The sequence below is a fragment of the Halichoerus grypus genome, unplaced genomic scaffold (genome assembly GCF_964656455.1).
Source record: "Halichoerus grypus unplaced genomic scaffold, mHalGry1.hap1.1 HAP1_SCAFFOLD_80, whole genome shotgun sequence".
Classification (NCBI taxonomy): Eukaryota; Metazoa; Chordata; class Mammalia; order Carnivora; family Phocidae; genus Halichoerus; species Halichoerus grypus.
The window spans coordinates 76529-104520 of NW_027555015.1; the positions used below are offsets into that span (position 1 = coordinate 76529).

The 27992-nt window shown below is 42.2% G+C and overlaps 1 long non-coding RNA gene across 1 annotated transcript; it reads right to left on the reverse strand.

The window, feature by feature from the left end:
• Positions 1 to 284: 284 nt before the first annotated feature.
• LOC144380699 (uncharacterized) lies at positions 285 to 27973 on the reverse strand. The gene is made up of 3 exons (XR_013444910.1): positions 27951 to 27973; positions 4346 to 4534; positions 285 to 1384 (listed from the first exon to the last, which is right to left on the reverse strand). It is a non-coding gene; the product is annotated as an uncharacterized LOC144380699 (long non-coding RNA).
• Positions 27974 to 27992: the final 19 nt, after the last annotated feature.

Genomic DNA, 27992 nt, shown 5'->3' on the forward strand with positions numbered 1-27992 from the left:
AAACTGAATGTAATGTTCCTTCATGACCCAAGCTTAGTCTAATAAAAAGTTGTGGTAGTCCAGAGGAGCAGGTGTATTCCAGGATATAGACACAGAGGCACACTGGCCCCAGAAGCTACCATCATTTAAAAAAAAAAAAAAAAATCCATCACTTAGAATTTAGTGGATTACTTCTTTTTCATATAAATGTAGTGGTTGTTTATCAACTACATACACAGTGCAAAACCGACCTATGACAGAATGACCTTTAGCAGGGCACAGGACTACCCTTAAGGGTTAATGCAGTTTAGGTCAGCCCTGGGGGGCGGGGGGTGAGGGAGGGAACCGTAAGGAGGAAATGGAACAGAACTCAGGTCTGGCGGGTACTTAATATGTGCCCCAAACTTTCACTCATTTCATTTCTTAACTATCCTGTGAGGGAAGAAATATTTTTCTCATTTTACAGATAACAGAACTGAGGCCCCGAAAGACTAAATAACTTGCCCCGGTCCACAGAGCAAAAAGCTAAAAAGTGAGGCTATGACCCAAGCTTGCTGTGGTTCCAGGCCTGCATCTTCCCTCCACACCATGCTGTCCGAGACAACAGAGTCCCTGGGCCTTGGTCCTTGATGCTTCTCCGTTATCATCCCAACGGTTATGTTCTGTGATAGAACAAACCAGCCTAAAACTTCCTGACTTAAAACAATGGCCATTTTATTTGCTCACAATTCTGTAATCTGGGCTGGGCTCAGCCAGGTGACTCTTCTGTTGACCTTGCCAATGGTCACTCTATGGATTCATCCAGCTGTCAGTCAGCAGGGGCCTGGGCTTGGCTGGGCACTGAATAGCTGGGCTTTTCTCCCATGGCCTCTCCACAAAGTGCCAGCAGAGTAACAGAATCCTTATAAGGCAGATCGGGGCTCAGAGCCCAGAAGCAGAACTTCTTAAGTCTTCCCATACAGACACAAGAAGGCGTACAGCATCACTCCACCATTTCTAGTCAGTCAGAATGAGTCACGGGCCCTATTCCAGTTCAAAGAGCGAGGACTACACAAGGGCAAATACAGGGAGATGTGATCACTGGGGGACAGCAGTGTAACGGGTCACCACCAACACTAAAGTTTCCTGTGTTTTCTGTTCCTTATACTCTTATGTCCAGTTTTTCTCTCTTCTCCTGTAAGTTTCTCCACTTTTTCCTACCAGTTCTCGGTTTCCCTGCATTGTAACTGGCCTTCCTTAGTCCGCTGCAGAGGATTCCTTTCCTTCACATCCGGGAACTGACTGATCACATCATGTCAACTCTGTTCTACAGGTCGTCCATCTTTGCAGCTCAGGTGTTGTATCGTCGGAGAGTCCTTTGCTTTTTGGTTGCTGTTTTGCTTTGCTTTTGCACCCGGCCCCAAAGCTGGAAGAATAGTTTAAAGGAAAAGAAGACATCCCTGAATCGAGAAGCAACTTAAGTGGATACACTTCAATGCTTTGCCCTTATAAATAAAATCTAGAACTTGTAACCTTTAGTTTTACCTGCGAGAAGGCAAGATGTCCGGTTCAATGGGCAAGTCAACAAATCGATGTTTACCATGTTTTACATGCCTTAAATTTCAAATCTCAGCCATCATTCACCAGGGCAGAGAAAGAAGAGAGGGCTGCAGGAATCAGATAATTCCCAGCATTACAATTCTGGTTCCCAGCAGGTTGCTTCTTACCTATGGCTAAGATGAGATCAGATTACATTTCCAATGAATCATTCAACCTGTCTGATCACTGCTTTCTGCTGCCAGGAGAGATTCAAGAGTAGCAACAATTAACCAGAGCCAGGAGAACAGGCTGTTCAGATACTACCAGCATGAGAAGGGCAAAGGAAATGAGAAAAAGAAATTTTAAAACACCCCAGGTGAAGATCCTTGCAGAAGGGATCATGGGTTTCCATTTGAAGTCCTGGGGAATTAAAATGAAAGTTAAAAGTTGAAATGTGAATTACCCTTCAAGAGCTTCTAAATTCTTTCACCGACAATGTTTATCATCGTTTCTTTTATTCTGCTCCCTGAGGCCAGCCTTTGGATCCCTGATTGTTGGATTACACCTAGACCAGACATTTAGGTGCAAAAATGAAGGGAATTAAATTCAATTTGGCTATTTATACATCTAAATTGCTCAAGTAAAGGGGGCAATGGAGATAAAATGTCTTCATTATTATTTTAGATTAATTCATTGACTCCAATCTGATCTGTGCTCTATAGTCACAAACATCAAAAGTTGATTGAAAATGTGCATAATTTCATACAGAATGAATTATACATGAATTCATTATAACCCTCACAATGATTTACACAAAATCCAATTAACATTCTATGAAACTTCTGGAGAATCTGACTAGATTCTGATGTTCTCAGGAAGAAAAATAAGTTTATCACTGAAAGTCTTGAAGAAAGCATATGAGATGGGACTAGCCACACTACATATTTAGATATAAGGCCGTATCGTATCATTAAAGTAATTTACTACTGAAAGAAACAATGTATAGACACAGAACACAGACCAGAGTTAGTCCGGAAATTGATCTGGATCCACGTAAGAATTTGCTAGAAAATAAAAATGACATCACCAAAAAGGAACTTGTACAGGAGTAACTGAGTAGGAATTTAAGGAAAATAAAATTAGTCTAGATGCATCCCTCATAGTGTACAACAAAATAAGCCCCAGATACACCAAAAAGTTAAATATTTAAAAATATCTTTCCAAATGCCCAAGCAAGGTGTTAGACCTGTGAATTTAAGACCCAGGATGAGGGGTGCCAGGGTGGCTCAGGTCACAATCCCGGGGTCATGAGCATCTTGCCTTCAGCTCAGGTCATGATCCCAGGGTCCTGGGATTGAGCCCCGCATCGGGCTCCCTGCTCAGCGGGGAGCCTGCTTCTCCCTCTCCCTCTGCTCTCTCTCTTTCAGATGAATCAATCAATCAATCAATCAATATCTCAAACAAAACAAAACAAAAACCAAACCAGGATGACTTTCTAAGCTTAAAATCCTTTTAAGAAATCATAAAGCAAAAGACCCAACTACTAAGATTACATAAAATTTAAAACTTCTATTTGTTAGGGGGGAGAAAAAGCACAAACAACTACTTTTTATTTTTTATTTTTTTATTTTTTTAAAGATTTTATTTATTTATTTGACAGAGAGAAACAGTGAGAGAGGGAACACAAGCAGGGGGAGTGGGAGAGGGAGAAGCAGGCTTCCCACCGAGCAGGGAGCCTGACATGGGGCTCGATCCCAGGACCCTGGGATCATAACCTGAGCCGAAAGCAGCCGCTTAACTGACTGAGCCACCCAGGCGCCCCTAAACAACTACTTTTTAAAAAGCACACTGGGAAGATTACATTCGGGAAATCTGGCAAAAAGTTAGCATCTTTAGAAAAGGCATGATTTTACTACTATAACAGGAGAGAACATTTTCATATTTATTATTTGTTGGTGAAGATTTTCTGTCCATAGCCTTTGTTCAAGGCAGCAGAATTAATCTCCTTAAAATGCCATTTCCTGGGGCGCCTGGGTGGCTCAGTCTGTTAAGCATCTGCCTTCGGCTCAGGTCACTGGATCCCAGGGTCCTGGGATCGAGTCCCGCATCGGGCTCCCTGCTCAGCGGGGAGCCTGCTTCTCCCTCTCCCTCTGCCGCTCCTCCTGCTTGTTCCCTCTCTCTCTCTCTGTCAAACAAATAAATAAAATCTTTATTAAAAAAAAAAAATTTCCTTATGACATTTCCTTGTGACAAGAGTACAGCAATTCTGTCGCTTACCATTCTCTGACCTCAGCCATTTTAGTACATATATACTTGACATATCCCTATACCATATGCACACAATATTTATTTAATAATTTTCTTTAAATCAACTCTGTTTCATTTAAATGAACTTTGTTCTAGCCAATAATTTCTGTGACATCATTGTTAGATGTTAAAATTTAAATCAGTAAACCTTGAGCAAAGCAAATGATCCGACCCTCCACAATGTGGGTGAGCCTCACCCAATCTGGTGAAGGACTTGAGAGAAAAGACTGAGGTCCTCCAAAGAAGGAATTCTGCCTCCGGACTGCCGTAGGATTCAAGATTGCAACATCAGCTCCTGCTATAATTTCCAGCCCGATCACCTGCCCCGCAAATTTTGAACTTGCCAACTTCCTCACTCACAAGAGCCGACTCCTTAAAAAAATGCCCACCCTTACCCCTTTGTGTGTGTGTGTGTGTGTGTGTGCATCTCCTATCCTATTGGTTCTGTTTCTCTGGAGAACCCTAATACCCTTACCAGCCTTCGGGAGCACCGACTTTCCAAATCGCATTCAAATGTCTTGGCCTAGATGCCCATGCTTACCTCAATCTAGCTCTTCCTTCTGATTCCATGTTCATTTCATGTGACTTCCCAGTGTGTACTCCGCGTTACTCCAGCTGGTCACCTCACATCTTTATCTGTGCTCCGCATTCTGCCGAGAATGCCTCGCTTTGCCTGCCAGTCCTTCCCTGTTCCTGCCTTTGGGGCCTGGATACATTTCCACATGAGGAGCTGAGGAAGAAATAAAAGGCGGAATGAGATCCTCGCACCTAGACATATGCAAAACCAGCTTTGGCAAGGAAGGTTTCATCTCGTGTGCCAATTCTGACCAATTGGTGGCAGTTACTTGGAACGTTTTAGGAAGGATTCAGAGGCTGTGTCTGTCAGAAAGCATGCGGGGATCTATTAGTGATGTCTGACAGTAGAAGGGCCAGGGTGGTAATAAACTTCCTACCTAACTGCCACCTCTGGCTTGGTTATTAAAGGAAACTGGCCAAGAGTATTTTCCTGGGCCCTTTCCAATTGCCTATCCAAACAAGGTATTAGATCTATACATTTTTTTTACAAAAACTAATCTACATTTACATATGTAGAGAAAGTCAACAAGAGCATTGAAACAAAGGAAGGAGTACAGAGAACAGGCTACATTTGCCTCCCAAACATCTCCTTTTCCACAGAGTACCAAATGTTAAGACAGAATATGCCTGCTGGGGCGAGTGCTTTTGGGAATACAAACAACCCAAGATGTCAGTTTAGCACTTCCTTGACCATGCTGCCCAGCACCTGGACACTGGGACCTCCTCATAAATGCCTTTGCCCCAGTTCTCTTGCGGCAGCAGAAGTTGCATTGGTCCCTCCCCCACATCCCTGCCTTCCCACCCCTGAACTGCTGAAATGAGAACAGGAGCAACCCTGTTCAGCACACCAAGGTCAGAGTAATTGATACACATCTTCCTGAAAGTCAAACCAAAACTGTCCTAGTAGAAAATCACACTACGCCTGGTTTTCAGTGGCTCTTTCCCATAGTTTTTAAGGTTGGGGTGGGGGGAGCATGATTATTTGTGCAGCTGCTTTAGGTTACTTTCATTCATTCTGGACTTGAGCACGTCTTTCCAACAGGACAGTGTGATAGGCACTAAAGATACAAAGAGAAATCGTATTTGGTCTCTGCTTTCAGGGAGCTCCTAGCATAATTGATAGTCAAAGAATATTCAGAAACATTATCTTAGACCAAGGTCAGCAAACTTTTTCTGTCAGATAATAAATGTTTTCAGCACTGCAGGTCATGTGTTCTCTGTTGCAACTGCTCAACTGTGCTCAGTTGTAATACAAAAACAGTCATAGACAGTACTTAAATAGATCGTCATGGCTATGTTCCAATAAAAATTTGTCTACAGAAAAAGGCTGCTGGCCAGATTTGGCCTTTAGTTTGCTAATCACTGCCTCAGACTTATTGGGCAAATTAGGACCTGAGATGAACATCTCTCAAAGGAAAAGGTAAAAAAAAAAAAAAAAAAAAAAGTGGCTCCGCTTTTGGTTAGTGTGGTTGCTTGAGTAATCAGAACCTTATTCCTTGATGGTGATTTTTAAAAATTTATTAAAACTCCAAATAAGATCTATGGCATCTCCTGTGAATATGTGAGGAAATAAAGCAGTTACATTTAATAACAGAATGACTTTATTCACTTAAAAATATTTAAGGAGGGGAAGACGAACAACGACAGACTATGGACTCTGAGAAACAAACTGAGGGTTCTAGAGGGCAGGGGGGTGGGGGGATGGGTTAGCCTGGTAATGGGTATTAAAGAGGGCATGTATTGAATGGAGCACTGGGTGCTATATGCAAACAATGAATCATGGAACACTACATCAAAAACTAATGATGTAATGTATGCTGATTAACGTAACATAATAAATGAAGGTTTTCCCTTGATGGCAAGCAAACACACACACACACAGCCCACCATGCCGATTCCAAGGCACCCTGAGTCGGTATGTCAGGAACAGAGGATAATATAACAGGAAAGAAAGCTGCAAAATTTTAAAAAAATTTTAAAGAAAGAAAGAAACCATGCTCCCACAATTTGTATAATATACCTAACTCATAAACACACAAAAGGAGAGTTGCCCAGAAAGTGAGGAAAAAGCAGGGGGAGACTCCCAGATGCTAACAACAGGGGAAGCTCTTCCCACCCCTGGGACTGCCTGGAGGGAGAAGGGGGGTGCAAGTGGGGGGCTGTCCTCAAGGAAGACAAAGATTTGCTGCAGGTACACATGACAGCCACCAGAGGACGAGGGAGCGCAGGCCAGGGAAGTGCAGGGCACTAACTTGGAGAAGGACCAGCACACTTGGGTCTATACAATCTAAAGTGTGTGTGTGTGTGTTACTGCATTAATTCATATCCGTTTATTTATTTAGTACAGGCAGATCTCAGAGATCGTGCAGATTTAGTTCCAGGCCACCACAATAATGCAAATGCTACCATAAAGCAAACAATTCAATAATTAATATTTTTCTGGAAGTCATTTTTTTCTGGTTTCCCAGTGCACACAAAAGTTATGTTTATTACACTACACTGTCATCTAGTAAGTGTACAATAGCATTATCTCTAAAAAAATAAAAATTAAACCATGTTGAATTAAAAAATATCTTCTTGCTAATAAATGCTAACCGTCGTCTGAGCTTTTAGCACGTTGTAATCTTTTAGCTGATGGAAGGGTCTTGCTTCAGTATTTGCTGACTGATCAGGGTGGTGGTTGATAGAAAGCTGTGGCAATTTCTTCAAAGAAGACAACTACGAAGGTTGCCGCCTCAGCTGACCCTTCTCGTCACAAAAGACTTCTCTGTATCGGGCAGCGCTGTGGAGGGATGTGAAGAAATTGGAGCGCTGTTGGGTGGGAATGTGAAACAGCATAGCTGCTGTGGAAAACGGTGTGGAGGCTCCTCCAAAAATTAAAAAGAGAGATACCATATGATCCGGTAATCCCACTTCTGCATATGTATCGCCCAAAACTGAAATCAGGATCTGAAAGGGGTACCTGCACTTCGAGTTTCATAGAGCACTATTCTTAGTAGCCCACGAGAGAAAGCCATCCAAATGTCCACCAACGGATGGATGGATGGGCTCAGAGAATATGGTATGAATGAGTAAAGAAAACGTAACATTATTCTTAAAAGAGAAAGAAATTCGGTCACACGCTACAATATGGATGAACCTTAAGGATAGTATCCTATGTAAAATAAGCCAGTCATACACACACACACACACACACACACACACACACACACACCAGATATTGTCTGATGCCTCTTATATGAGATCTCTAAAGTTGGTGAAAAATAAAATAAAAATTAAAGCAGTCCAACTCCTACAAACAGAAAGTGGACCCGTGGCTGCCACGGGCTGAGGAGTGAAAGGAATGGGTGGTTATTGCCTGGGTATAGAGTTTCAGATTTGCAAGATTAAAATTTCTAGCAATCTCTTGCTCAACTATGTGAATTTAGTTAATAATACAAAACTACCAAACTTAAAAAGAATTAAAAGGGTAGATTTCATGTCATGTGTTTTTTACCACAATTTGAAAAAAAGAAAGAAAAGGAAATGTGAGTTTTGGGATTTGAGTGGGGGGGAATTAGACTTGAGCTCTGTCTCCGACCAATGACTTCACCTCTCTACATTTCGGTTGAAGGAGTTGATCTAAATAATTTTTAAAGGTTCTACCCAGTTCTAAAATCTAATTGCTTTATAATTATAAAGAGAATATCTTAGCCATTGACTCTAAGACAAAGACCTTTATAGTACAAAATGTTGACCTCCTTATCTTCCAAAAAATCCCTCCACTCCACCTTGTCAATCGTATCAGACAGACAATCAATTCACATTGGATGCTCAGTGATCAGCATCTCACTAAAGTAATTCATGCTGAAAACAACATGATGATAACTTGAAAAAGGACAATATTTACCTCAAGCCGAAGGAGGACCAAATTTTAAATATTCATATTATGCTCATTTTATTTTTGATCACTAATCTTTACTGGATGTGTATGAGAAAGATGAGAGCAAAGGTCATTAGAAGAAAGAAAACTATCTCTGAAATGATCCTGATATCAGGTGAAGATCATCTGAATGCAGGAAGTACTAGAGGGATGGAAAGGAAGGAGCAGAATTACGACAGGTTGAGGATGGAACTTGGTGGGTATTAAACAGCAAAGGATCAGAGGATTTTCTAAGGTTTCAGTCTGGAGGGATGGGGGTAACAATGAAACAAGCAATGTTTGTAGAAAGGAAGGTGCCTATGTCGAAACACACAGGAGAGAGATTGGGTCCTGGGATGAAGAGGCATCCTGGGGAGACTGCATGGGTACTTTTACATAGTGTTTGAAGAGAGACAAGAGCAGCAAGGCCTGGACCGATCCTTGGGGCACAGCGGCAGTTAAGCCAAAATCCTCACACTTGCAGCAGGTGTCTTCGGTGTTACAGAGTGTAATGAATAAGAAAGCTTATGAACGAGGAAGAAGAGGCCCTGGCAGGGGTGTAAACAAGGAGGAGGAAGTAACCAAGACAGAGAAATGAAGCCAAAGGGGCCAAGGGTGAGACAAAAGAGCGCCCTGCAGCAGAAGTCAGAGGAAGGGGCTGGTGGGGAGGTGTTGGTTAGTGTATCTTTGCTGCCAGAAAGGTATGGGAAGGAGGACATCCAAAGTGAGAAAATTCCTGAAAAGGCAGGAAGGGAAAGATTTCCAGGCTCAGACGAGAGAATCAAGTTTGGAAATCGAGGAGGGAACGGTGGAAGGATGAGTGTAGAAAGAAAGGTTATTTGTTGGAATGTATGGCCACAAGCCACAGCAAAAGAACTTTGCTAGCTCAAGTAGAAAGGAATTTATTTGGAAGGCTTTGGGGCAACTCCCAAAATGCATACGAAGACCAGATAACCAGACTCGGCAAGAGGGCTGAACCAAGGGAGACTGGGCCTAAAAAAGACAGGTGAGCTCAAAGCACAGCATGAGCTTGGGTTAGGCCCCATCACTGGTACTAGACACGTACCAAGGACACAGGTGTCATCTGGTCTCTTCTACTGTCACCTCAAAGCTCTGAAATCCCCAACTGTCCTCCCAAGATTCAAAAGCCCGGTGCCAAGTGTCTTCTTAGCTAACCCTCCATTATCTGCCCACTCTCCCCCCGCCATGACTTCTAAGAGCACCTGACTATTCCGTTTTCTGAGACATACTTGATGTCCCACCAGATACCCAGGGCAGACATTCTTTCAAAAAATAAGGCTCTTACAAAAAGAAAATAAAACAAATGAACCAAAAGCCTCATACAGTCAAAAGTAGCCAAAACAAGAGACACTTGTCTACCACTTCCCACGTCGCCAATTCCCAGACCTGCATTTCAAAAACAAAAGCAAAACAACGTATATGATGCAAAAGTCTTCTGCCTCACATAAAAACAGTCTGCCTTCGTACCGCCGAAAACACTCTACTTCCCAGAGCAAGCCATTAAAATCTCTCCACTCTATCTAAGCTCCAGCCCCAAGACCCCCGACTGACACCCTTTCCTTTGGTTTGCATTCTCTAGCAAGCTTGTTCTGGTATTTTGCAAACCACAAAGCAGTGACAAAGTCAGACAACACTAATGCATGTGTAAACTTGGTGGAAAGAGATTGAAAAGGAAGTTAAAACACTGACATGATACAATAAGGAAGGAAACTCTCTGTAATGGCTTTAGTTCTCTTCTCTGTGGCAGGTCTCCGCTGTGGGTAACATCAACGGCTTCCCTACGCCAGAGCCCCCTCCATGTCTACTTTGCCTTCAGCCAGCACTTTTGCAGCTGGGGACATTTAATCCTCGGGGTGAGCCTGTGACCCTCAATGTCACACATGAAGATGTCGGTTCTGGGTCATCCCGCGTGTATAGGGTTACAACAGCCTTTCAGAACTGCCTTTCACTAACTTTTTCTTTCTTTTTAAAACATCCTTTGGTTTTATATCGGGCAAGAGCAAAAATAAGATTACTTGATAGTAAATCGCCCCTACCGTACAATTACAAAATGCTGCTCTTTACCACATTGTAAGATTTCAATACGCAGCCAGCCTATTTCTGATTTCTTCATGGGGACTAATGTGATATAATAATAAAGATGGCTGTATCCCCACCAGGTAATTCAAATCCCCACTTAAATCCTCCACAAGGGGCCCCAACTTTCCTCTTGTCAAAATAAAGACTAAGACGCAAGATGGTTTAGGAACAAATGAAAACTCCAACGCCTTCAACCAAACTCTAGCTCTATCTGTGTAAATAGTAAGCAGTATTTCCCTCTGATTCAACCATCTTTCATTTAAAGAACTATTTCACACTTGAAATTCTTACACCATATGAAGTGTTATGGGATAAACTGCGTTCCTCCAAAATTGATGTTGATGTCCTAACCCCAGGTAACTCAAATGTGAATGTATTTGAAGATAGGGCCTTTTAAAGAGTGATTTAGCTAAAAGGAGACAATTAGGGTGAGCCTAATCCAATCTGACTGATGTCCCAATACGAAAAGGAAATTTGGACACACAAAGGGACACCAGGGACATATACACAGAGAAAGAAGGCAGCCATTTGTAAGCCAAGGAGCAAAGCCCCAGAAGAAACCAAAGCTACCTCTACCTTGATCTTGGATTTCCAGGCTCCAGAACTGTAGGAAAATACATTTCTGTTGTTTAGCCCCAGTCTGTGGTACTTTGTTATGGCAGTCCTAGCAAACTCATACAGCAACCCGTTCAAAGAGACCAACTGAATTATTAGTAAAGAAAACTGTATGAATTGCCATCTACTTTCATCGGTGTTTTAAATATTTTTCCCATGTCATGAGTGGATGGATTTTGTAATTCCCAGTAGGAAAACATACTTGAAAAGCCTAATGGCAAATCAGTTGTAAAATGTTTTTGCTGTGTCGGGGCAGGCAGTAAGGACTATCTTCCAAGTCCCCCGACTTACTTTATTAGAAGGCCAGATAGATGCTGGCTGCTTGCATGACTGTGTCCCTCGTTAAGTGATCTGTGTTGTTTTTCTTTCAGCAAAGGCTTTATTTGTTTAAAAGACATGAGTCTTGACTTCCAAATTCAAGTGACCATTTGCAGATAAGATTCATAAGTGTCCTAGGTCCACTGCCCCCACCTCAGACTCTAAGACAGGGAGTGTTGTACAGGTGACTTATGAATGAAGCAATCCCAAAGGCAAATTAAGTCAGAAGTTCAGGAAAATAAAAAGGAGGAAGCCAAATAAGGACATGTCTTCAAGCAAAGTTTTACAGATAATCACTTCAGGTTTATCCCACGATGAGGATCACTGGATCATGAGAGTATAATTTGCACCTCAGCCCTGTCCTGACCCAAGGCAACAGCCATGGAACTTTCAAACTCCCAAATCCATCAGTCACTGGCTTAGGGGATAGGAAATTGCCAGACTGTACCAGGCCAATCCTTTGGGGGGAAAAAAAGAGCTTCAGAGGCTGTCTATTGGGAGCAAAAGCGCCTCAAAGTCCTGGGGCCCCAAAAATAAAATAAAAGGGACTTGAGGAGGTCTGGTGGGGATACCAGCATTATACATCACAGTAAACACTGAATCATTCTGTTTCTTCAACTCATCTGTAAGATTATGGGTCGTATTCTGGAAGGTCACCTACACTTTTGGAGTCTGCATTGCTTTAAGAACCTCAGCATCACTCAGATTTTTATTAGGCCCAGATAATCCTATCATTGCTACCATGCCCTGCCTCCTATTCCAGGCATTCCTTCCTCAGGGAAACCAGCTGAAATGAGCTACCTGAGCTCTAGAGTCTCTGTGTTCCCTCTTCCTCTACCCCGCCCCCCACCTTCTTCTCAAACCTTCTTCACCCGGCCCATCCTCTTTCTGAGGGTCTCTCTCTCTCTCTCTCTCATCACATCCTTCACTCCTACTCTCTGATGTTCTACATTTTTCTGGACTCTTGGTTGGATTTCTTTCAGCACTGTGCTGGCATCCTTATTGTAATCTGGTTGACAAACAAGAACAGTATCATGGGCTGATTTTCCCCAGGGTCTCAGAAGACTGCGTGCTTTCTCCCGCCACCCCGGGCTGGGTTGAATTAGGACTTACATTCAGGTCTCTGTCATGGCCTCCAGTGGGAGCATACACGTTTTGCAGTCTGAAAAGTCCCTTGATTTCTTGGCCTTTATATTGACTAATTGAGAATTTGGCTTAATAGGATACAGCAAAAGTAGGCATAAGAGAAATGTGAGTCATATGCTGATACAATTTCTCTGTGCCTGTGGGGCCTGCTCAGGCCTAATCTTTACATACTGCTTGGATACGGTGATGCTTTGCTGAATGGAATAGATACACAGGTCATAATGAGTAACTCAGGGCCTAGGGTCACCTGGTTTTCCATAACCAAGAGTTCAGTTTTTATCAAGGCCCAATATCAACCCCAAAGCTCTTTCTGTAGAAGAGAAGAAATTCCTGCTAAAAAGTAACTTGACTAAATCCTCAGTGGTCTGAGATTCTCCTCTTGGGGTTTGTCATTGTCTCCTCCAGTATCTTGATATACTTCCAAAACTTTAAGTGCCATTTATTGGATCTGCTTAGACTGCAATCTGGACCATCTAGGGAAAATTGTTGTGGATCCCATTCCAATTGGGACACTGTATTAATTTTCTAGGGCTGTTCTGTTGTAACAAATTACCACAAACTCAGTGGCTTCGAACAGCAGGAATTTATTCTCGTACCGTTCTGGAGGCCAAAAGTTAAAAATCAAAGAGTTGGAAGAGTTGGCAAGGTTGGTTTCTGCTAGAGGCTCTGACAAGAATCTGCTCCATGCTCCTCTCCTAGATGTTGGTGCCTGTGGCAATCTTTGGCGTTCTTGGCTTGTAGATGAATCACTCCAATCTCTGCCTCTGTCTTCCCATTGGCCTCCCCTCTGGGTCTGTTTGTATCTTTCCCTTTTCTTATAAAGATATTTATCATTGGATTTAGGGTACATGTTTCTATAAGGATGACCTAAATCTAGGATGGTTTCCTCTAAGATCCTTGACTGAATTATGTCTGCAAAGACTCCTTTTCCAAATAAATAACATTTACTGGTCTTGGGATTTAGGACGTGGACATATATTTCAACCCACCAGAGAATTATTTCTGATTACTCAGTTATTAGCTTTAAATATCCATCCAAATAGAACATATATTCTTACTAGTACACAATACAAGGTGGAGGAAACAAAGGAAACCTGTCTTTTACTTTGGAAAAAAATACCCCAACATCTCTAAGACTATGAGGTAGTAGGGATTTCACAGAATTTATGTCCCTTTCCATGACATACATATGTTTTACTAAGGCCAAAGAATTTTCTTGTATTCATATTCTAGCAGCTCATGTCACCAGTATATTTGGCCCATGTTATATGTTATGAATGAGTGAGACAGTCATGCCTCTGTAGACTAAATTGTGGCATGGAGCCGAACAGCTGAAATAATTCTGAGGTAAGATGGTTATGACATGCTGTTAGATATCTACCTACGTAAAATAAACTATCCCAGTGGATCAACAGGAGGACTTTTATTGCTTTGCTCCTCGAAAGAGATCACCTCCAAATAATAAATGCAATTGGAGTTGCCACCTGCTAAGCTTTAACAATTCATTTTCATTCTCCAAGACCAATCCAAGATCAGTTGACCTGGCCAAACCTGAGAGTTAAGTAAAAACAAAATAGAAATCACCATCCTCACATCTTGAGCCCTACTTAATGCCCATCACCCAATGTGATGAGCACTGGGTATTACACACAACCGATAAATTATTGAACACTATGTCTGAAACTAATGATGTACTATATATGTTGGCTAATTGAATTTACATAAAAATTAAAAAAAAAAAAAACATCATCCTCATATTTTCCCAGAAAAAAAATTTGGGGGGGTAGCATTAAATTTAGACATTTCTCCATAGAAATTGTAATATCTTTGCATTATTAGTTTGATAGCTAAAGGGAGCTCCATAGGCTTCAACTTGGCTCTTCTTACCTTAATAGCTCTTGTATCAAAATCTGGAAGGCCAATTCTTCCAGGATAGAGGGTATACATAGCAACTACATGCTCACCAACCAGATAATTGATTTTGTATCAGATAAAAGGGTTTGTGATCTACTAAAACTATGAGAAGCATTTGTGAATTAAAACTCCATTTGTTTCTTGACCCTTGTAAGACTCTATTATGACCAGTACAAAGCAATGGTACACTGAGATCCCAAGAATTGATGTTACATATAGCGAGTGTCCAGTGACCCTCGGAAGATTTGAGTAGCTCATTCTCTTTAGGGGGAAAAACCAAAAAACCTGCTACATAGCTGAAGGGAAGTTAAATAAAAGATTTAATATGTGTATTTCTGACTTTTTTTTTCAAAACCTCAAAGGTATTCAGTCTGAGAATCAGGCAGTGAGGTATGACATTTTGATCCAAATTCTATTTTCTCCCGACCAGGAGCTACTTTTCAATTATAAGAACCACGGGAAAGGGGATTTCCACTTTGGAGAAGATGGACTCTTCCCAATATTTTTCAATATGGACTCTTCTCAATATTTTTCTCTGTTCCTCTTACTAAGTACAACTAAAAATCCTGGATGTCTTCTCTATTTAAAGGGGAAACAGAAAAATCCACAAATACAGTTGGAGACTTCAACACCCCTGTCAACACTTGATGAAACAACTCAATAGAAAATCAGCCAGTATAGAGAATACAAGATACCCTCAACCAATAGGATCTAATTGACATTTATAGAATACTCCACCCAGCAACTGCAGAACACACATTTTTTTAATTGCCTGTGAGACACATACCAAGATAGACCATGTTCTGGGCCATAAAACAAACCTCAACAAGTTTAGAAGAACTGCAGTGATACAGAGTGTGCTGTCTGACCACAGCAGCATTAAACTAGACATCACTCATGGAAAGAAAACAGGAAAGTCTTCCAACACTTAGAAACTAAAAACACACTTCTAGATAATACATGGATCAAAGAGGATGTCTCAAGGGGGAAAAAAAACAAAACATTAACCTGTATGAAATTATGTAAACCCCTCATTCCTTCTTTTAAGCTCTCTGGGGTATGAGGGCAGCTGTCTCATTCTATCTTTCTGGAAGATTCCTTGCCCAATGAGCCTTCTAATGGTAGAGACACCATGGCCCCAATACTGACAGTCAGTGGGCACTTTTTTCCATATTACCACGTGCAATAATTACATCAGTTATTTAAATATTTAAATGTGGCTTTCAGAATCCTGTTTCTTAAGAGAAAAGAAATTTTATTATCTTCAGCCACACCTCAGCCAGATAGACAACCCCAGATAGCCACTGCTATTCTATCCCCTTAGATTATACTGCCTTCAAGACACTCCTGGATCCCACACTGTAGATCACTGGGTGTAAGGACGCTTGGTTTCATACAGTGGAGTCCAACTCTGCCTATGGAGACTTGGTAACTTCCAGAACTGATGGGAAGCTGGGTAACCAAGCTTTGAAACTCAGCTAGGACGAGGAGAGACCAGACAACAATAAGTATAAGCATCTCCTTCCACATAACTATCCTTTTAGGACATCTCCGCCAGCAACACTATCACTAGACCTCAACATCATCATTGCAGGACTCTGGATGCTGCCATAGCACGCCCCCACCCCCGAATAATGTTCCAACTCTCTCTACAGGACACGACCACTCATTTAGGAATAAACGTCCCAGACAAGAACATCCGTCTGGCCCCCATGCCACCAAGTCAGGATTCACAACTGCATTTACTTGCTTTCACCCTAATAATTATGCTGTCTTGTTTCCCAAGGACGGCCTTTAAGATCTCGGTAAATTAGAAATGTGGAGGTAAATGATGGGTGGATAGAGGAGATGAAATTGATGGGCTAAAGAAGGTGGATTAAAAATAATCTATTATTAAATTCTTTATTTGCCTCTACCCATTGATTGGCAGAAGGGATGGAATGCCCAGGCCAAATTTTATGGTGAAATTTACTGTATTACCTTACTGAAAAGACCAGGAGTAGATCTGACTTTAATTGATAATTATTCAAGAGTTCAACGGTCCAGACCTTGCTTTTTGTCTGCTTCTCAGAATACATCCTCTCACCTACGCCTCAGACTCAGTCTTCTACTCCACATGGTGACAAGAAACCTGCTGCTTCCCTGGGGTCCTGGTCCTCTCAGCTTTAAGCCAAGTAATAAGAGGAAGAAGGGTCTCAAGGGTCTCTTTCATTTGAGTTCAACAAACCCTCAGTGTTTCTCACTATGTTAGCCCCGGACACATTCCCTAAACCCTAACCTGTCACCACAGTCAATATGATGTTCTGCATTGATTGGCCAGGCTGGTCCAATTCTTAACTTTTGGAGGGGTCTAGAGCAAGATTATAAGTAGAGGCCCCTATAATATATGTCAAATTATTTTAAAATTATAAATCAAGTGACATGTTAAATAAAATATATTCTACCCTCTTAACAATATACTTTAACAATAACCTGGGAGGAAGGTCTGCATTTAGAATTCTCAGACTCCTTAGAGGCCTGCTCTGGAATATGGGCATCATGGAAAAGGGTAGCCCAAAGCCTGATGAATTCTCTTTCCTTTCTTGCCTCTGGCCTACGGCCTGATGAATTATCTTTCTTTTCTTGGCTCTAGCCTGTAGCCATATGTACACATGTGGTCACTCTGGCATGCACATCCATACTTGGTCCACAATGCCACAAACAGCTAGCTATTAACCACCCAGGTGAGCACATACCAGCTGCCTTGTCTGCTCTCAGGAGAGGGAAGAGGCCACCATGTGACTTGGAAGCAGGTAGAGATGTTTAGGCAGGTCATTTGGGATCCTGGATACTTAGATCTAGAACATGGACAAAAACGGGAAGTGGGGGGTCCTGTTGGGCATATCAGCTGGGCTCAGTGTATTCTCCACAGTGCAGATGAATATGATGCAGGAAGGCTGAAGCAGGACCCAAGATAGGGTCCTACTTGCACAGATCTGGGGGCAGTGCTGAGTAGAGGGTCAGCTTCTTGTCCTTCCTTATAGCCAGGAGTGAAATCAACACCACAGGAAGCACAGGGCCATTGAATGAAGATCTAGGAGTGGTCGTCCAGAAAGAAATTAGAGATCGCCCTCAGACTTTGGATAAATGGATATCGGGTGGCCAGGAAATAGCAAACGCCAACTGCACGCATGACTTTAAATATGCTTTAAAATTGGACAGGTGTTTTTGGCTCCCACTTTGTCGCTCTTCTGGGTCCACTGTGGGTCAGTTTGGTTTCCTTCCAATTTAAATTTCACTGCTTGCCTCCATTAGCCCCGTGCCTTTCTCTGCTGCGCTAGTGATCCCGGGCTCTGACCCAGGCAGAGATTCCACTGGACTCTCTCATGGAACATCACCCCAGCCACAGCCCATTACCTCTCATCCGAACGATCGTAACTGCCTCCTTATGGGTCCGGTTCTCTGAATCCTGTTTCTTCCCTCACCCGTACACCCGACACTCTACCCCTCACTGCTGCTGCCTTCTATCAACAGACATTTTCCGTTCTGTAGTCAGAGCAAGAATCTTTTAAAAATAATTTTTAAAAACCTAAATGTTGCACCTGCTATGAAGACCCCTAGCCCTCAGGACAGCGCTGCCCCTCAGTGTGTTTGGCAAAGCCTGCATGGTCTGGTCCAGGTTAACCCCTCCTCAAACACCTCTCTCCGCTCTGCCCCACGGGCCCTCCCTCCCCAGTTGTGGGGGATTTCTTTCACTTCTTTGGATCTCTCTCTCTCTCTGTCTGTCTCTCTCCCTCCTTGTCTTGACTATCTTATCTCCATAGTTTCACAAAGTATTTTCCCTCTCCCAAATCCATTTACATCTCATTCCTTTTACTTTAATTAAATAAATACTCATCATACTTTAGCTTTTAACATAAAAGTAATAACTTCTGGGATACCATCCCTGACTCACCAATACAGGGTGTGTTCCCCAAATGCAGAACCCCACAGAGGATGCAGCTTCATGGCAAGTCAGATCATGTGTATAATGACACATTCCTAAATTAGGCAAATTCATGAGGAATGTCATCTTCAGTTCTCAACAGAACTCTATGGGGTGCTTGCTTTTATTCCTGCTTGGAAGATGGGGACTCTGAAGCCTAAGGACTCAGGGACTTCTCCAAGGCCAAGACTACATAGGTAGCAATGGGAGGTGCCAATTTTCTCTCCAAATACCATGAACATCAGCCTATTATTTGCATCCCTGGTGTGTCCCAGCCTTCCCGACAGTAGAGAGATCATGGTTTCCATAATTCCTAACACATCCTCCTTAAAAGCCCAGGCTGGAGCTGGCTGAAGCTGCCAAGAAAACAGCCAATTAGTGCTCTGTTTGGGGTTCCTTTGCCTCTGTATTACTGCACTCCTTGAAAACTCCTTCCTTTGTTTATCCACTGAAGTTCAGCAGACCCCCTGGGGCTTGCTCTAACATGGAATCATAATAATTAGTCCAAAATGACAATTCTATTATACTTTCACTTTTATCTCCGGAGATGCCCAGACACCTTGCCAACACTCAGTCTGTACTTTTGTCTGAAGATGGGACCAACAGTGGGAGGAAGTGGGAAGTCCCTTTATGGAAGCAAATGTTGTAAAAGAAAATTGGTATCTGGTTCCTGCCCCTTGTGCATGCATAATATGTGGGGGTTAACTGAATGCACTTGTAATTTATAACTCTATGCTGACAGATATAAGCTTGGCAAAGGCAATTTTAGGACGGGGAGAGGGATATTTGTTGTATCTGGAGTGCTCTAGGTCTCAGAATTTGATTGTAAGTCAACTTATTCATGGCAATCAACTTGGAATGAAGGGTTTCATGGGATGTAGGACTTCCGGTGATAAAGCTGGGACAGTCCAGAGCAAAATAAGATGCGCTGGTTGCTTTACCTAACACAGATACCAGCTACGTACCAAGGTTTGGCAAATGACCTGCCACCTATGAAGTTTTATTGGGATACAGCCATGCCCATCTAATTATGAATGGTCTATGGGTGATGTCCCACTAGGCTAGCAGAGCCCAATCGCTGTTTAGAGGGAGACCATATGGGCCATAGCGCTGAGCATACTTGGACCTAGCACTGCACAGAAAATTTTGTCACATCCTGATCTATATTTCACTTAGAAAAGATCTTGAAGGGGCGCCTGGGTGGCTCAGTCGTTAAGCGTCTGCCTTCGGCTCAGGTCACAATCCCAGGGTGCTGGGATCGAGTCCCACATCGGGCTCCCTCTCTGCGGGAGGCCTGCTTCTCCCTCTGCCGCTCCCTGCCACTCTGCTTGCTTGTGATTCCTCTCTCTCTCTCTCTGTGTCAAATAAATAAATAAAATCTTTTTAAAAAAAAAAAAAAGAAAAGATCTTGAAGACGATGTATGCAAAGATGTCTAAAGATTTTGGGGCACCTGGGTGGCTCAGTCAGTTAAGGGTCTTACTCTTGATTTCGGCTCAGGTCATGATCTTAGGGTGGTGAGATCAAGCCCCGGGTCAGACTCCACAGTCAATGGGGAGTCTGCTTCTCTCCTTCTCCCTCTCTCTCTGCCCCTTCCCCCACTTGTGTGCTCTCTCTCTCTCAGATAAATCAATCACTCAATCAATCACTCAATCAATCAATCTTAAAAAAAAAAAAAGATGTCTAAAGTATTCATCAGAGATAACAAAACCCACATTCTTTCACTTTATGATCAACCACCATAAAATGGCTTTATATAGTGAAGTTCTGATACAGACATCCAATTACTCCTTAATAAGAGGGAATGCTAACCTTTCACCAGAAAGAACAAGAGAACAGTTGCTATTTTATCTAAAATGTTCTTTTCTGTCTAGGTTCTCTTTGTCCTGGGATTTAGCTTCCTGCTGTTCAGGATAGTTTGTAGATCTATAGAATCTCTCAATGCTCAAAGTTGGGGTTTTTTTCCGTAATTTTATTAAGTTTTTAAATTTTAATTCCAGTAAAATCATCATACAGTGTTTATTAGTTTCAGGTGTACAATATAATGCTTCAAATATTCAATACATTACTCAGTGCTCAACATGGTAAGTGCACTCCTTAATCCCCATCACCTGTATCTCCCAACCCCCACCCACCTCCCCTCTGGTAACCATCAGTTTGTTCTCTATAGTTAAGAGTCTGTTTCTTGGTTTGTCTCTCTCTCTCTCTCTCTCTTTTTTTCTTTGTTCATTTTTTTTTCTTAAATTCCACGTATGAGTGAAATCATATGGTATTTGTCTTTATTTCACTTAGCATAATACCCTTTAGCTTCATCCGTGTCATTGCAAATGGCAAGAATTCATTTTTTTAAAGATTTTATTTATTTATTTGTCAGTGAGAGAGAGCACAAGCGGGGGGAGTGGCAGGCAGAGGGAGAAGCAGGCTCCCCACTGAGCAAGGAGCCCAGTGGGGGACTCAATCCCAGGACCCAGGGATCATGACCTGAGCCAAAGGCAGATGCTTAATCGACTGAGCCACCCAGGCATCCCAAGATTTCAATCTTTTTATGGCTGAATAATTTTCCATTGTATATGTATACCACATCTGCTTTATCCATTCATCTATTGATAAGCAATTGGGCTATTGTAGATAATGCTGCAATAAACACAGGGGTGCATCTATCCTTTCGAATTAGTGTTTTTGTATTTTGGGGGTAAATACCCAGTAGTGTCATCACTGGATCATAGGATAGTTAGAGTTTTAAATTTTTGAGTAAATTTCATACTGCTTTTTACAGTGGCTACACCAGTTTTCATTCCCACCAAAGGAGCACGAGAGTTCCTTTTTCTCTACATCCTTGTCAACATTTGTTGTTTCTTGTGTTTTTGATTTCTCAATGCTCAAAATTTTAGGATTTTTTTTGAAGTAGTCTCCACGCCCAGCCTGGAGCTCAATGTGGGGCTCCAACTCATGAGATCAAGAGCTGAGCTGAGATCAAATCAGATGCTTAAACAACTGAGCAACCCAGGTGCCCCAAAGTTCTAAATATCAAGTTTTTAATGTATAAATTTCCATAGATGATTGTCTCCGAAAGCTATTCCTGCTATGACGTTGACTGCTTGCTTTGTATATAAAAATGGACTCTAGAATTGGACTCTGGTTCAAAATATAGCTTAGCCACTCACTGGTGAATGGTCTTGAGTAGGTTCAACTCCTTGGGACCTCAATTTTCTCATCTGCTTAGTACAAATACTATTATGGTATGTTCAAAGAATTAATGTAGCCAGAGTACTAAGCACCAAAGTATACACTCTAAGCATTCAATACATTTAACCTACTGTTTATTAATATCACCATTATTAACAACTCCTTAAATCATTACTTGGTCTATTATTCTGAAGTTATAAACTTTTACTTCCTTCTTGGTGCCTGTATTAGTCAAGGTTCTCCAGAGAAACAGAACCAATAGGAGATGATAGATAGATAGATAGATAGATAGTTAGATAGATAGATAGATAGATAGATAGATAATGATTTATTATAAGGAATTGGCTCATGGAATAGTTCAAATGCCTGAGTGTTGGTGGTATAGATTCTGGGTCAGGTGTGAAGGTCTGAGAACCAGGAGCACTGAGGGCAGGAAGATATCTCAGCTTCAACTGTCAGACAGAGAGAGATTCAGACATTTAAGAGTTTGGGTTGAATGATGCCTACCCACACTGCACAGGGCCATTTGCTTTAGTCAGTTCACCTTTTCAAATGTTAATCTCTTCTGGAAACATCTTCACAGGCACACCCAGAAATAATGTTTAATCAAACATCAAACACACCCAGAAATAATGTTGAATCCTGTGGCCCGTCAAGGTCACTCATAAACTTAACCATCATAGCGTCCAAACTAGAACACATCCCCTTCTGGACAAACAACTGAACACAGTGGTAATACCTTCTCGCACAGATCTTCCCGAGTAGCACTTTCTCAGAGACATTTGTGTTGAACGTATCGGGACCCACTCTGTGGACTGCACGTACACATGGGCCCCTTGAGGCATCCCATTTCCTTCATCTCTACAGCTCAGTGAGAAGCAGAGCTGTCCCTTCTCCTGACCTCAACTGAGCACGTCCATGTCACACAGTTAGGGAGCAGTGATCTAGATCCCAAGGCCTCTCCTTTTCCTCCAAGTCCAGCGCTTTCTTACCTGTATTTATTGTCTCCTGTGTCTTTTGAGATAATCCCTAGCGCCACCGTTAAACAAAAAGCAGTAGGCAGTCTTAAACATTGAAATGTTGCTCAAAACCTCCTTAGTAGGGACAAAATAATCTATTCCTGAAGGAAGAAAGTTGAAATTCAATGTATTCAGGTTGAACTTGCTGCATCCTAGAACATTAAGCCTGGATGGTTCAGGCGATTAAGCATCCGACTCTTGATTTTCAGGTCATGATCTCAGGGTTGTGAGATTGAGCCCCTGTATGGGGGATCTTCGCTCGGCGTGGAGTCGCCTTGTCCCTCTACCTGTGCCCCTCCCCCCACTTGTGTGCTGGCTCTCTCTCTCTCTCTCAAAAAAATAAATAAATAAAATCTTAAAAAAAAAAAGAACATTAAGTCTCTGGCATTGTTCTCTCAGACCTTCTGAAACCTCACAGAGATTAGAGGACATTTTGAGATTAAGCATACGGGTCAGAGAATGAGGATAGGAAGGCCTCTTGAAACTCCACTACAGATATTGACTTTAAGCATAATAGTCCTTTAAGGAGAATGTTTAACTGACAACGTAGTCTTTTTTTTTTTCTTTCTTCAGATACCTCTTGTGAAACCTATTTTGACCCAGAATGTTTATTTTGGATGATCAGTGAATTTTTACATTGAAGGGGACTTCAGGGGTGATGCTGAACAACGCCATTTTGTGGCCAGCAACAACTGAGGCTCAGAAAAGCTGAGTGACATGCCCAAAGTCACACCCCAAGAAAGGAGAAGCACCACTGATAGGACCTAGATCTCTTGATTCTTAGTTAAGGGTCTCTTCAGCTGTGAGCCTTTCCCTGTAGGTCCCTTGTTACATTTTTCTACCAGCTACAAATGTCCTCCCAAGTGTAGCTTTCTCGGAGAGCCATGAGCCTGGAGCGTTAAGGATTTGCCATGTGGAAGTCAGCCAAATCTTAAACCTTTCTCTCTGGCCTGCCTGGTCTTAGCCTTGTTTGTGACCTGGGTTCTAGCTTCCATTCGGACTCCCTATTTTTCCTCCTCTGCTCTGTGCTTTTTTTTTTTTTTTTTTTTTGGATTTTAGTAGGATTGATAAAGTTTGCTTTTGTCTGCACTCAGGATATTACTTAATAAAATACAAGGTCACTTGTGTGAATGGGAGTCAACATATGATAGTGATTACATGGTAAAGGAACAGAAGCCCAGCGAGGGAACACAAAAGCACATTTTCTGCTGCCAACTAGCAGCACTCACTGAGGGAAGCAAATAGTCTGCCTGTAATTCTGTCAACAAGCCTGAGGCACAGACTCTTGAAAATCCCAGAAGTGAATCTGTGAGTGAGGGGAAAAGCCCTAATGAAAGAAAATAGAGAAATGAGCTCTGTGCTGAGCAGAGTCACTCCCTGTGGCATTGTGATTGGGGCGCAGGCATCCATCCACATACACTTGGGCTGAAGTCCCTGTCTCCCACCCTTGTGAACTTTATGTTGTTGGTCACATGGCGCAACCTCTTTGAGACATAGTTTATTTTCAACAACAACAAAGAGGGGAATACTAATAATACCTACTTTGCTGAGTTATTGTACAGGTTGCAAATAGTGTCTGATACTAGGCATGAGAACTCAAGACTGTTAGCTATGATTATTATTATTATTATTATTACTAGCACCTTCCATCATTATCATCTTAGTCTAAGGCATCATGATTGATCCTACCTGCCAAAGATCAGTAGTTCATAAGAACTTCCCAACGAGTTATACATGCAAACTATTTATATTTTACCATATGTGTGTTTGTGGATACAGTTACACAATCTTTTATCCAAAATCACAGGTCATACACACTTTAGAGAAAAAAAAAGAAATCAGAACTTTGGAAATATTAGATAAGTTATACAGGGCACATAGCGTATGCTATGTAACAATCCCAGTGAATTCTGGAGTAGTGCCCTACAATCAGTCACATTCATTTCATTGTCAGGGGTTCCCAAGACCATCCCCAGACCTGGTGATTTGCTAGAAGGACTCGCAGAAGTCAGCAAATAGTCATGCTCATAGCTATGATTTATTATAACAAAAGGACACAAAGCAGAATCAGCAAAGATAAAAAGCTCAAGGGACAAAGTCCAGAGGAAACCAGGCATAAGCTTCCAGAGCCTTCTCCCAGGGGGGTCACACAGGATGCACTTGATCTCTCCAGCTACATATTGTGACAACACATGTGACATGGCGTCTACCACGGACGCTCATTGGAGATTCAGCGCCCAGGGTTTTTATTGGGGACTCGACACATAAACACCCTCCACCTTGCACAGACCAAAATTCAAGACTCCCAGAAGGAGAAACAGGTTTGCAGCATAAGCCACATTGTTTCTATGAACAGCTTAGCATAGTAAGCCACTCTTATGAGTCAGGGATGGTGGCAACCCTCCCAAAATGCGATTTCCAGATGCCAGTCAGGAGCCAATCATGCAGAGGCCTTTTTAAGGGGGAGCAGTCTCAGGCCTGCTGCGCTCACTCTTTCCACGCAGCTTTCTGTAGCAAAATCTGTGAATAATTACACGAAGAGTCATGAAGACTCCAAGCAGCCTCATGCCACTTTGGGTCAGGCTTTGCCACCAAATCAATTCAGATTAGGTCAGGTATTGCTGTAAAACATGTCATGAAAGCCTCTGGTTTTCAGAACTTCTTGGGTTTTGGAATTGCCATGAAGAGATTAAAGCTGTTTTGTTCTCTCTCTCTCTCTTTCTGCTTTTTCTTTCTTCCTTCCGTTTTTCCTTTATTCCCTTCTCTTCTCCCTTTCTTTCTCTCTCTCTCTTTCTTTCTTTCTTCTTAACTTTACCTTTGCTCAATCTAATTATTAAGGAAAATGTAGACAGTTGCACAAAAATCAGGAGGTGAGAAATGCAAGCGTTTCATACCATTACAGGCTTTATAGCATACATGGTGGTATGATGTCCCTTGAAGGGAGATTGTGATAAATGTAGGGCAAACCCTAAAGCAATGACTAAAATAACCAAACAAGTGGTTCAGCTAATGAGCCAAAAAGGAGATAAAATGGAATCCCAAAATTATATTTAATTAATTCCAAACAAGATAGAACAACAGAGAAAGGGAACAAAAAACAAACGGGACAAATAGGGAACAAACAACAAGAAAACAGAGTTAAACCTAATGATATCAATGATTACATTAAAAGTAAAGAGCCCAAACATTCCATTTAAGAAGCAAAATGTCAGATTGGATAAAAAAGCAAGACCCACATTTGTGTTGCCTAGCAGAAATGATCTCTATAACAATGCAAATAGATTAAAAATAAGGATGAAAAAATATGCTATGTTAACACTAAAACACAAAACAAAACAAAAAAACAGAAAAACCAAGCAGAGTGGGTATATCAGTATCCCACAAAGTAAATTTCCAAGAATATTAGAAGAGATAAATAAGGTAATTTTATGGTGGTAAAAATGTCCTTTAAGAAGACAAAACAACGAGGGGCGCCTGAGTGGCTCAGTCGTTAAGCGTCTGCCTTCGGCTCAGGTCATGATCCCAGGGTCCTGGGATCGAGCCCCGCATCGAGCCCCGCATCGGGCTCCCTGCTCGGCGGGAAGCCTGCTTCTCCCTCTCCCTCTCCCCCTCCTTGTGTTCCCTCCCTCGCTGTCTCTCTCTCTGTCAAATAAATAAAATCTTTAAAAAAAAAAATAAATAAACTGCTTGTTTCTCCTTTTGCTCATGCTGGTTCAATCCCACCCAGCAATCATCTATTTCGCTTGTGAGTTCAGAAGGTCTCTGAAGGACGAGGCATGTGTGGGTCACACCACCGCATTGGGGATGCCCATGTTCCTACATCCACGTGGATCATAGAAAAACGGGCTCATGGCACTATGTTCTTTAGGATCACTAAGCGCAGCCTACACACAGCAGACCGATACGGGTGAACAGCCAAATCTTATGGGATCTGAAACAAAAACAAAAACCAAAAAGCAAAACAAAAAAAATCTTCTGCGATCTGGATGAAGGAGACAAAAATTTACTTGTGAGATAAAAATTATCAAAATCTTTTGATTTTTGAATTTTGGGGGGGGGTTGCCATCAGCCCGGAAACTGTTTTTTCCATGACTTGGTGCAGCACAGATTGGCACAGAAAGAGATCCAAGGCCAGGAGAACACAAAGCAAAAAGATGCTTTTCCAGAGTGACAAGTACCTGCATCACACATCCTGCAAGTTTTACTCTAGAAGACAAGCTCCTGCAGGAGGGGCAGTTCAGCGCAGACAGCGAGAGCTGTGGAAATGGAGTGCAGCGATCTCTGTACCAATATATACAACTTCTGTTGCATTTGTAGAGACCCCTCTCTTTCTGCCACAGGTTAGTGTCAACGGTCCCGATTAAGTGCAGGAGCACTCCAAAGACGGCAGCATGGGACGTGGAATATGTGGGGCCCAAGTTAGGAATCATCAGAGCAAAACAGTGAAAGAAGGAGAGCGACAGATTCCAAGCTGAGATACCCTCCTTCCCACAGAGGTATCGTGGCAACTTCTCAGTGAAGGAGGTACATGGCTCTGGGACCCTACTGTCCGGTCCATAGAATTGGTGCCTGGATGCTGCTGCTGTAAATTAATAGTTTGTTCAACCATTCTGTCCTTACCACATCCTGATTTACTCTTTTTTTAAAAAAAAGATTTATTTATTTGCGAGAGAGAGAGCACGCGCACAAACAGGGGGGCGGGGCAGAGGGAGAAGGAGAAGTAGGCTCCCCACTGAGCAGGGAGCCCCACGCGGGGGGCTCGATCCCAGGACCCTGGGATCATGACCTGAGCCGAAGGCAGATGCTTAACCGTCTGAGCCACCCAGGCGCCCCTTAAATATGTGTTCATTTTTTTTTTTTAAGATTTTATTTTGAAGTGATCTCTACACCCAGTGTGGGGCTCGAACTCACAACCCTGAGATCAAGAGTCGCGCGCTCTACCGAAGTAATTTAATAAGCATGTAATTGGAACTTCAGCAGAAATTAAGAATAGAGTCAACATCACACTCTAAAAATATAGACCAGGCAGCAGGCGATATCGTTGTGAGAACAAAATGGAAAAAAAAAAAAAAGATTCAGTAGTGGCGCGGCCAGGATGAATTGCACAAGATTTATCACTAATGGAATTGTGGGAATGCCTGCCCAATATTGCCAGGCCTCCTAATTGTCCAAGAGCTGCCAGTAACCCAGATTTTGACTTGAATTCAGTAGATTTTTGACATGTCGACGTGAGTGTAATGAGGCCAACATTTTTTTGGCCAAATTAACATATATGTGTACAGGTGAATCCAAAGACCCATAGTTTGTGGGACCTGCTGTGTGTGGAGCCGACTTATCATTATATTCTAGATGCTGGTGCCTGAGCCAGCAAAGGCTGCTTACCGAGTCTATGGGTGAGAAATACTTTACCGTTTCTGCAAGTCTGTTTTTCCATCTGTTTTCCGTCTTTTG